The 7,887-nt window shown below is 37.4% G+C and overlaps 1 protein-coding gene across 1 annotated transcript in view; it reads left to right on the top strand.

Moving 5' to 3' along the window:
• The first annotated feature begins 4,825 nt into the window (after positions 1 to 4,825).
• Positions 4,826 to 7,887, top strand: part of LOC109467454 (epidermal growth factor receptor kinase substrate 8-like protein 1) — a 28,210-nt gene continuing 25,148 nt past the window's right edge. Inside the window, exon 1 of the mRNA XM_019765446.1 lies at positions 4,826 to 5,151. The gene's annotated coding sequence lies outside the window, so the exon portion shown is untranslated. The remainder of the gene's footprint in view (positions 5,152 to 7,887) is intronic.

Genomic DNA, 7,887 nt, shown 5'->3' with positions numbered 1-7,887 from the left:
GTAGATTATTATAAAAAATGAATATAACGTTACCTATAATAAAGCTGTTGGGCCAGTCTTGTTCTTTTAATTATGGAGGGGGGTATAATAATTAACCCAGATGTCATTTATGCTATTTTAATTACAGAGTTCTATTTGGTATCTTATTTATTTTATTTATTTAAATTGCAAACAATACAGAGCAATACAGTGGAAGCCCTGGCAGCTGAGCTGATGTCGGGCCCCACATACATACATAATCATACACACATACATTTGGTATCTTATGCGAGTATGTAAATATGACTGCATGAATGTAGTCAGATAGGGAGCATACTGATGGTGACAATAGTCATTCACAATAGTCAGGTCACGAAAACCCATTTCGTTTCATTCACCAAGGTCACACAAATGGAATACACCTTTGGTTTCATGGATTTACCATAATTGTGTCTTTTATGCGACTTTCAGTTGTACCTTCTGTGTTCTTCCATTATGTCTACTAAGGCCACACCAAGTAAATTTTATGAATGACGTCCGCGCGCGCATTGATTTTGGCCTGTTCCTAGACTCTATGATCCTGTAACTATGACCAAAGAGTCACAACAGTGGGATACGGGAAGATGTGATTAAAGAAAGGAAACAGGACAGGATGACAACTGCTGTTCCACCTGATTTATTGCTGTTTTAATGATGAATAAAAGACTTCTTGCTTGTTAATTTGTGTAACCTCAATCAATTTGTGTCCTAACATTTGTCGTCTCTCAGTATATTTCTAATCTAGGCATCTTGTTTTTAGGGCCCTTCTTGTTTTTTTTTTTCGCCCTCTCGCATTAGATTTAGGGTCTCCAAAGGACGTCATCCATAAAATTTACTTGGTGTGGCCTAAGATGAATCTACAAAAATGAATATTTAGAACACTTACGGTGACAGTATGACTGAGCGCCCCAATTCCAACCCTTCTATTAGCTAAGCGCTGCTTAGTTACAAGATGTTTATCTGCTCTAACAAAGGAGAGTGACCTTCGTGCATTCTCCGGTAATTCGGCACATTAGGGAGCTCTTGTTCCCAGAGCTCTGTTACGTATTTATTGAATTAGGAACGAGTGGCTGGGTGCATTGTGGGAAGGCTGTACGTGTGCACTGTTCAAAGTTATGGAAGTGACGGGGGAGGGGGGCGGTCCTAGCTATTGTAGTACGATGCCATAATAATAGATATACCTGTAAAATTAATTTTCGGAGTATAGGAATTTGTGAGAAAATTAGTAGACACTGAACAGTTAATAATGTACATATATGGAAAATATAGGATAATGTGAAATATTTTACGTATTTTTAGGACCTAGTGCTATAGATATATTCACCTGTACTAAATACAAAGGATTTGAAGGTTAACGAAAAAGTAGAAGATGCAATGGAACAAATGACTAAATACTCGTAAAAAAACAAATAAACTAATGATTATAAATGTATTGTCAAAGACCTTTCAATATAGATTCATTATATGATTTGTTAATTCTTTGTCATCACCCTTGTAAATAGTGTTGTTATGATTTCTGTTATTGTTTATTTTGTTTATTATTTATGTAATCCATATAGTTTATATTGGTGGGGGCTTTAAAAGGAGTATGGTCCTGTTTCCCCCAACCTTTTACATCTTTTGTTGTAATAAAGCTGAAATAAATAAATAAATAAATAAGTAGATACAGTGTATATATAGAGACAGTGTATATATAACTATTACCACTCTCAAAGGGTTTTCCAATATTTATATTAGCTTTCATGCACACACACCACTGTTATTTATAAATCATAAGCGCCCAATGATAGCCCCACTCAGTAGAATGATAAAACCTCCGACTCAAAGAAAAACCGGCTGTACAATAACTACAGTGGAAAGGTTGACATGCTCCTGCCTTATAAATATTTGATGTCAGTCGTACAGAAACCATTATCAATATCAGCCAGTGGGAAACACGTTCTTTGTACGCTCCAGGTCGTCATTGAGCGTACAGGCGTTTTGTCGGCCATGTTTTCGTCAAAAATATCGTCTGAAATTCGTAAGAAAACGTCCTAGACCATGACTTTACCCGTGGTCTTCTACATTGGTGTATTTCGAGGACCAGGTGTGTTTTTGGCGGGAAAAATGACCTGACTGTAGCTCGTCTGAGACGACAGTTGGTCTGAGGGAAACATGCGAGATTTCCCGCCCTTTTTCTGAGAGAAATTCCCGGTGAGAGGGACGTCTGGTACATGGACCAGGATGCTTCGGTCTCCGCCAAGCAGGATGGGGCGGGAACCCACCGAAGAGGCGGTGAGACAACTTAACATTTTTTCTACACCTGTTCTTCTGATAGTTCGTTGTTCCACACATTCCTTTATACTGTAGTCTGGAAAATAGGCTGATTTTAGACTCGTTTTATTTAGGATTCAGTCTGTATAAGTTCTTTATCTGTATGTTATGAAATGCATGGCGGCATATCTAGTTCAATACAAGAAGCATATACAGACATGTATACATAGCTGCATAACGTTACATGTAGTTATATCCAATATGATAAAGCTATGCGTGCTACTAGTAATGGCCAGTCAAGGCCAGTTGGTACTAGTATCAGCCACTGTAGTACATGTACATCTAAATACCGTAAGAATTAGGGTCCTGTATACTGGTATACATCTATTGATTTTGGTTTTATTCCCTTTACAATGGTTCTACTGTATAATGTCTCCATTTGTTCGTCCCAAGATCAGGTCGTTGTCTCAACCTAGCTGTCGTCCAAAATACTTTTATTGAAGATATGATATTCATGCATTGTTTACAATTCATATATTAAAGGATGGTAGAAATCCCGTGGTTAGATAGGCTCAAGATCGATTAGTTTTAAGTATGCTTAAGCTTCGTACATGTATGTATTGTCAACCGTATGAATGTCTCCATTGATTCGTGCGAAGATCAGGACGTTGTCTCAAGCTAGCTGTCGTCCAAAACACTTTTATTGAAGATAAGATATATTGTATACAATTTACAAGTATGGTAGAAATCCCGTGGTTAGTAAGGCTCAAGATCGATTAGCTTTAACTATGCTTAAGCTTCTTACATGTATGTATTGTCAACCGTATGAAAAGTGGGAGGGGGGGGTGCGTGATAATAGTTAAACAGTCCTTTCGAATTCTCTATAGGCATTTGTATTATACTATTATTGGTGATTGATGGTCTTTATTTACGCTGCAGGGTGAATACGTGACCTTGTAAAGAAATTACGACCACGTCAGTTTGTATATCTTTTATTCATTAATCGAATTCATCTATAGAACCAAGGACATTCTATCCAGACGTTTTGTAGCGCAAAAATGAGCGAACCATTTATACAGTGTGGAGGTTCGAACCCCGCTCGGGCACGGTTTGAGAGATTGCATTAGTCCCTTCGGTTGGTGACGTAAAGTTCCGGGGAGCTTCGGGTGTTTTTCTTAACCATCATAATCCTTGTACGTCAAAGAATCCAACACATTTATTGAGAAAAACAGAGGTGGTTAGGTACTCTTGGCTGAAAACCTCTAGCTACTTAAAGGCATCCAATGCAATTTCATGTTAACAAGAGTGGATTTTCAAGGTCAATTTTCTTGTCATTCTTTTTAATGTAATAAGACTCAATCCTACCCCATAACATACTGATATCTGTGAGGCCAAAATGTGATATGTCACTGATAGAAAACGGTTTCTTGTTTTGTATCATAGACTGATTTTAGCCTCTACCAGGCTTCGAAATAGTAGAAATCGGCTAAATAGATAGATAACATGCCAGGGGAGTTGGTCCGCTAGAGAGTACAGTTTGCCGCTCCCGAAGCCTGGTAGAGGCTAGCTGCTTCTAGCTATTTATGGACAGTGCCTGAAAGTATTCGAGTACTGCTTGTAAACGCCACAATTGAGGTTTATTGAGGAAAAACTCTCCTTTAGCTGCCCACCCGAGGGTGGCAGCTATTCTTCCAGGAGAGGGTACATACATGTAAGACATAACAATACATCACGTTCAATTACATATACATTTACATTACATACATTACAAGTATGACGTGATGACAAAATGTGCTCAGAAATGGCAGAAAATGTCAATATCAGTCATCCGGAATAATTTTGTTTGTCGTCCTGAAATTCAGTTTGATGCCTCATAAGAATCATCGTGCTTTCCCCACCTTAAAATGGCTACGTCACCTTTACTTTTGTAATATATAAGAATTAAAGTGTGATATATTTCTCACCATCTCTGCTTGACGAAACCGGCTTGTAATTGACATTTTAATTAAATGTTGTCTCTGGGTGGGCTATCTGGTGTCTAGTCACGAGAAAACGTGTCATTATATTCTCATTATATGTGATTTTCCTGTTGTTGATGTGTTGTTGTTTTTCTTCCTTATTGGCGCCATATTCTTGTTGTTGTTGTTTTATCTCTGCAAAGAAATTTTGCACATAAACCTTAGCCAGGAACAGACTTTTGGAAAAAGAGACAAAGAGACGAAAGACCATGTCAACGTTCTAGTGGATGTTAATGTGCCATGATTATTGTCGTAATCTGCGTAATTGCCGGTAATGTCATGTCAGCGGATCAACTGGCTCAACTTGTTCACCTTTTTGGACTATACCATTTTTCAACATCCGTCTTCCATTCTAGCAAGACCAAGAGTTAATGTCTTTCTTACTATTTATATCAATTATTCCAGATCATTCTGGTAATACTTATCTTAATTTACAACGCTGTAACAGTTATGTTTGTGCAAATAAAACTTAGTCAACTTTTAGAAGGTGTACATTCGCATGCCACGTGCCCCCCTATTGACCTTTAACACTTGGACTCGTCCATTCAAAACGTCTTCGCCGGTTGTTCTCGTACACCTTGTGGGGCTATCTGTCAGAAATGTCTATATTTTAACCCCACCGACGTCACTTAAGTCCGAAAAGTAGTTCATCTGTCTGCCAGCATGGACCAGGGTTAGCCTGGCGGTACAGGGCGCTATGGTAGGCTGGAAGAAGCCTGGTTTTCCGCCGGTACAATTCTCGGAGTTCGCCGCTGCCACAGACAACTTTGGAGGCTAATTACTGGAAAATCGATCAAATGGCCTAGCCCAGAAATTCTGTAAGTTCGGAGAAATGAGTGCCAAGACCTGCGGGGGCGTTTAGGTAAGTGAGTCGGCAGAAGTTTTATTCTTATCCTACTATCCTAGTGTAAACTGATATAATACAGTGTGATGTTGCCTATAGCAAGTAGCCGGTTGTGGGGCAGGCATGTAAATGTAAGGAGAAGTTTCAGAGTTTTACCTGTGGCAAAAAATCTCTCCATTCTTTAATTTCCTAGAGGTTTTGATTGCAACAGGTCAGCAGATTTTGCCAAAACAGAACAAGTCTTCAGAACAAGTTGTCTGCCAAAATGAGTGCTAGGGAATGCTAGCATTCATTTTCTGTTTGGAAAGTCAATGAACTTTAGTCCAACGTAGCAGCACATTTACTAAAATATCCATGGGTTTCCCTGCTGGATTCTTTCATACTGGTTCTTCACGCCATGTATAAATGTGAAGAATCTATACAATATGCCAAAGTGTCATTTTCATTTAAAATTAGTGATAAAAACATTACACAGCGAAAGGTTATCAGATTGTTGTGTATACTGATATAACGTTTATGCGATTGTTTGTTTGTTTGTTTGTTTGTTTATTATTTGCAGAACAGCAATAAAAAATTATACATGATAAATTAATAATGAATAAAACAGGTGCAGGAGGAGGGATAAAGCTTATTTAGCTTATGCTAAGCCCTCCTCCTCTATACTAACCAAAAGAAAACATAATTGATTTAAAATAAGGCATACATACATAAGGAATTGTTATCAAAACAATTCAAACATGGGCAAAATGATACAATAACAATAATGAAACAGTAGTATACATAAATTGAGATAAAATGAAATTGATATGAAATAATACATACATACATAAGGAATTATTATCATAATTGTTCACTTTGAGAATGGTTTCTTGTAGTCATTCTCTTTATGCTATGATAACAGATGTGCTTTAACATATTACTGATTAACATATTACATAAACTTTATTGCACAACCTTTGTACAATGTAGAACCATATGGCAACTACTGCTATTTAAGAAGAAAAATATTACAACATATTAAAAGACTTATCTACATGTACCATGTAAAAGACTACTGTATGTACTATCAGGTGGTTAATTGCAAATTGCAAATCTCTGACGTAGATGTATCTGTATCTGTATAGCCGGTATAACCGCCTTTCGGCGTAACACACCAGCTTCGCAGGCACGCGGCGCAGCGGCAGCTGGCTATATTACACCGATCGACTTGTTACACCTAACCCTTGAACTTCTAGGCTCTAGATTTTGTTTAAAGCTATCTATTGACAACTTCTACTGTACTTGGTGACAGTGAGTTCCACTCTGCGATAGTTCTAGGAAAGAATGAATTCTTGAACACCTCAATCCTTGGTTGAGAACTCTGGTACTTGAAGGCATGGCTATTTCTTGTTCTCTTCTGGGCTGGTTTTAGGTACTTAGTAGTTGGGACATCCACCAGTTTATTAGTCATTTTGTACATCATGCATAGTCTGGACATCTTTCTTCTGTTTTCCAGTGAGGCCCACTGTAGGTTTCTTTTCATTTCCGTGACACTAGCACCTCTTTCATAGTTGTTCATACAGAATCTTGCAGCTTGATTCTGTACCCTTTCCAATTTGTCTTTGTCTTTCTGTAGGGGATATTTAAGATGATCTACTCCCTAGAGATAATTGTAATGTGAAATACATGTATGATAGCCTAAGTTTTCTCTGTAACACACTTTGCTGTATATTTAAGAAAGTGCATTTAGGAATGCATGTTTACATACTCAATTGCAATTTGTAGTTAAATATGTCTACATGTAAATGTACACCTATACATGTATGATGGAAATAACTGTTTTATCAGGTAAAGGGAGGTATCCTCATCCAACCGACGATGCAAAACTTTATTGAACATGAAAACACACTTTGAAATATTTGGCTTACATAATAATGCCTTAAAATTCTATGAATGACATTATAAATCTAAAACTATCAGTGATTAATTATTGAATCATGACACATTGCTCACTGTTTATCAATTCTCACTTCTGTGCATCTAATAATGGTAGGTGGGGAGGGGGGCTTTTGGTTTGATCCATATTAATACCCAGTAGTTTATTTTATTTATTTGTTTGTTTGTTTGTTTATTAATTTATGTCATCTTTAACGTCTGGATATCTCCTACAGCCTCAGCCTACTTGAAAAACGTTACAATTGACTCTTTCACCCATTGTTAATGTTTGTCCATTTGTTTATTTGAATTTGTCAGTGTATAGAATGGAGGGGGGCAAATAAGCGTTACAAAACTCTTTTTTTACAGTGTCTCTCAGTCTTGAGTGCTTTCTTTCTTACTACTGGTTGTCTTACATCCCAAAAGAAGCCAAGAAAGTGTGAAAAATAAATGCAAAATTCCTAAGACAGTCTTATTTCATCATCATATAGCACGATGTAAAAAAAACAGAAGCCAAGAAAGTGTGAAAAATAAATGAAAAATTCCTAAGGAAGTCTTATTTTACCATATAGCACGTGTAAAAAGACCAGGTCAGTGTAAACAGCACTGTTATTTTAATATCCCTTCCAAGAAGGAACCATAAGAACGCTTGAGGCAAAACGTGGCCTTTTACATCTTTGTTAAACAAAGACAATCAGAATAACATACATAACAGGATGACAGGTAGACTAAGTATGTCCTAAAGCCACAGCGCATGCTCATACTTTACGTTAAAACAGCACACTGTTGCAGAATCTTCATAGCCTGGTTACCAAACCTATTATAGCTCCCGAGTCCTAC

The sequence above is a fragment of the Branchiostoma belcheri genome, unplaced genomic scaffold (genome assembly GCF_001625305.1).
Source record: "Branchiostoma belcheri isolate BF01 breed outbred unplaced genomic scaffold, Haploidv18h27 scaffold18, whole genome shotgun sequence".
Taxonomy (NCBI): Eukaryota; Metazoa; Chordata; class Leptocardii; order Amphioxiformes; family Branchiostomatidae; genus Branchiostoma; species Branchiostoma belcheri.
Note: the sequence above shows the minus strand (reverse complement) of the source record. Positions and strands in the feature narration are given on the sequence as shown.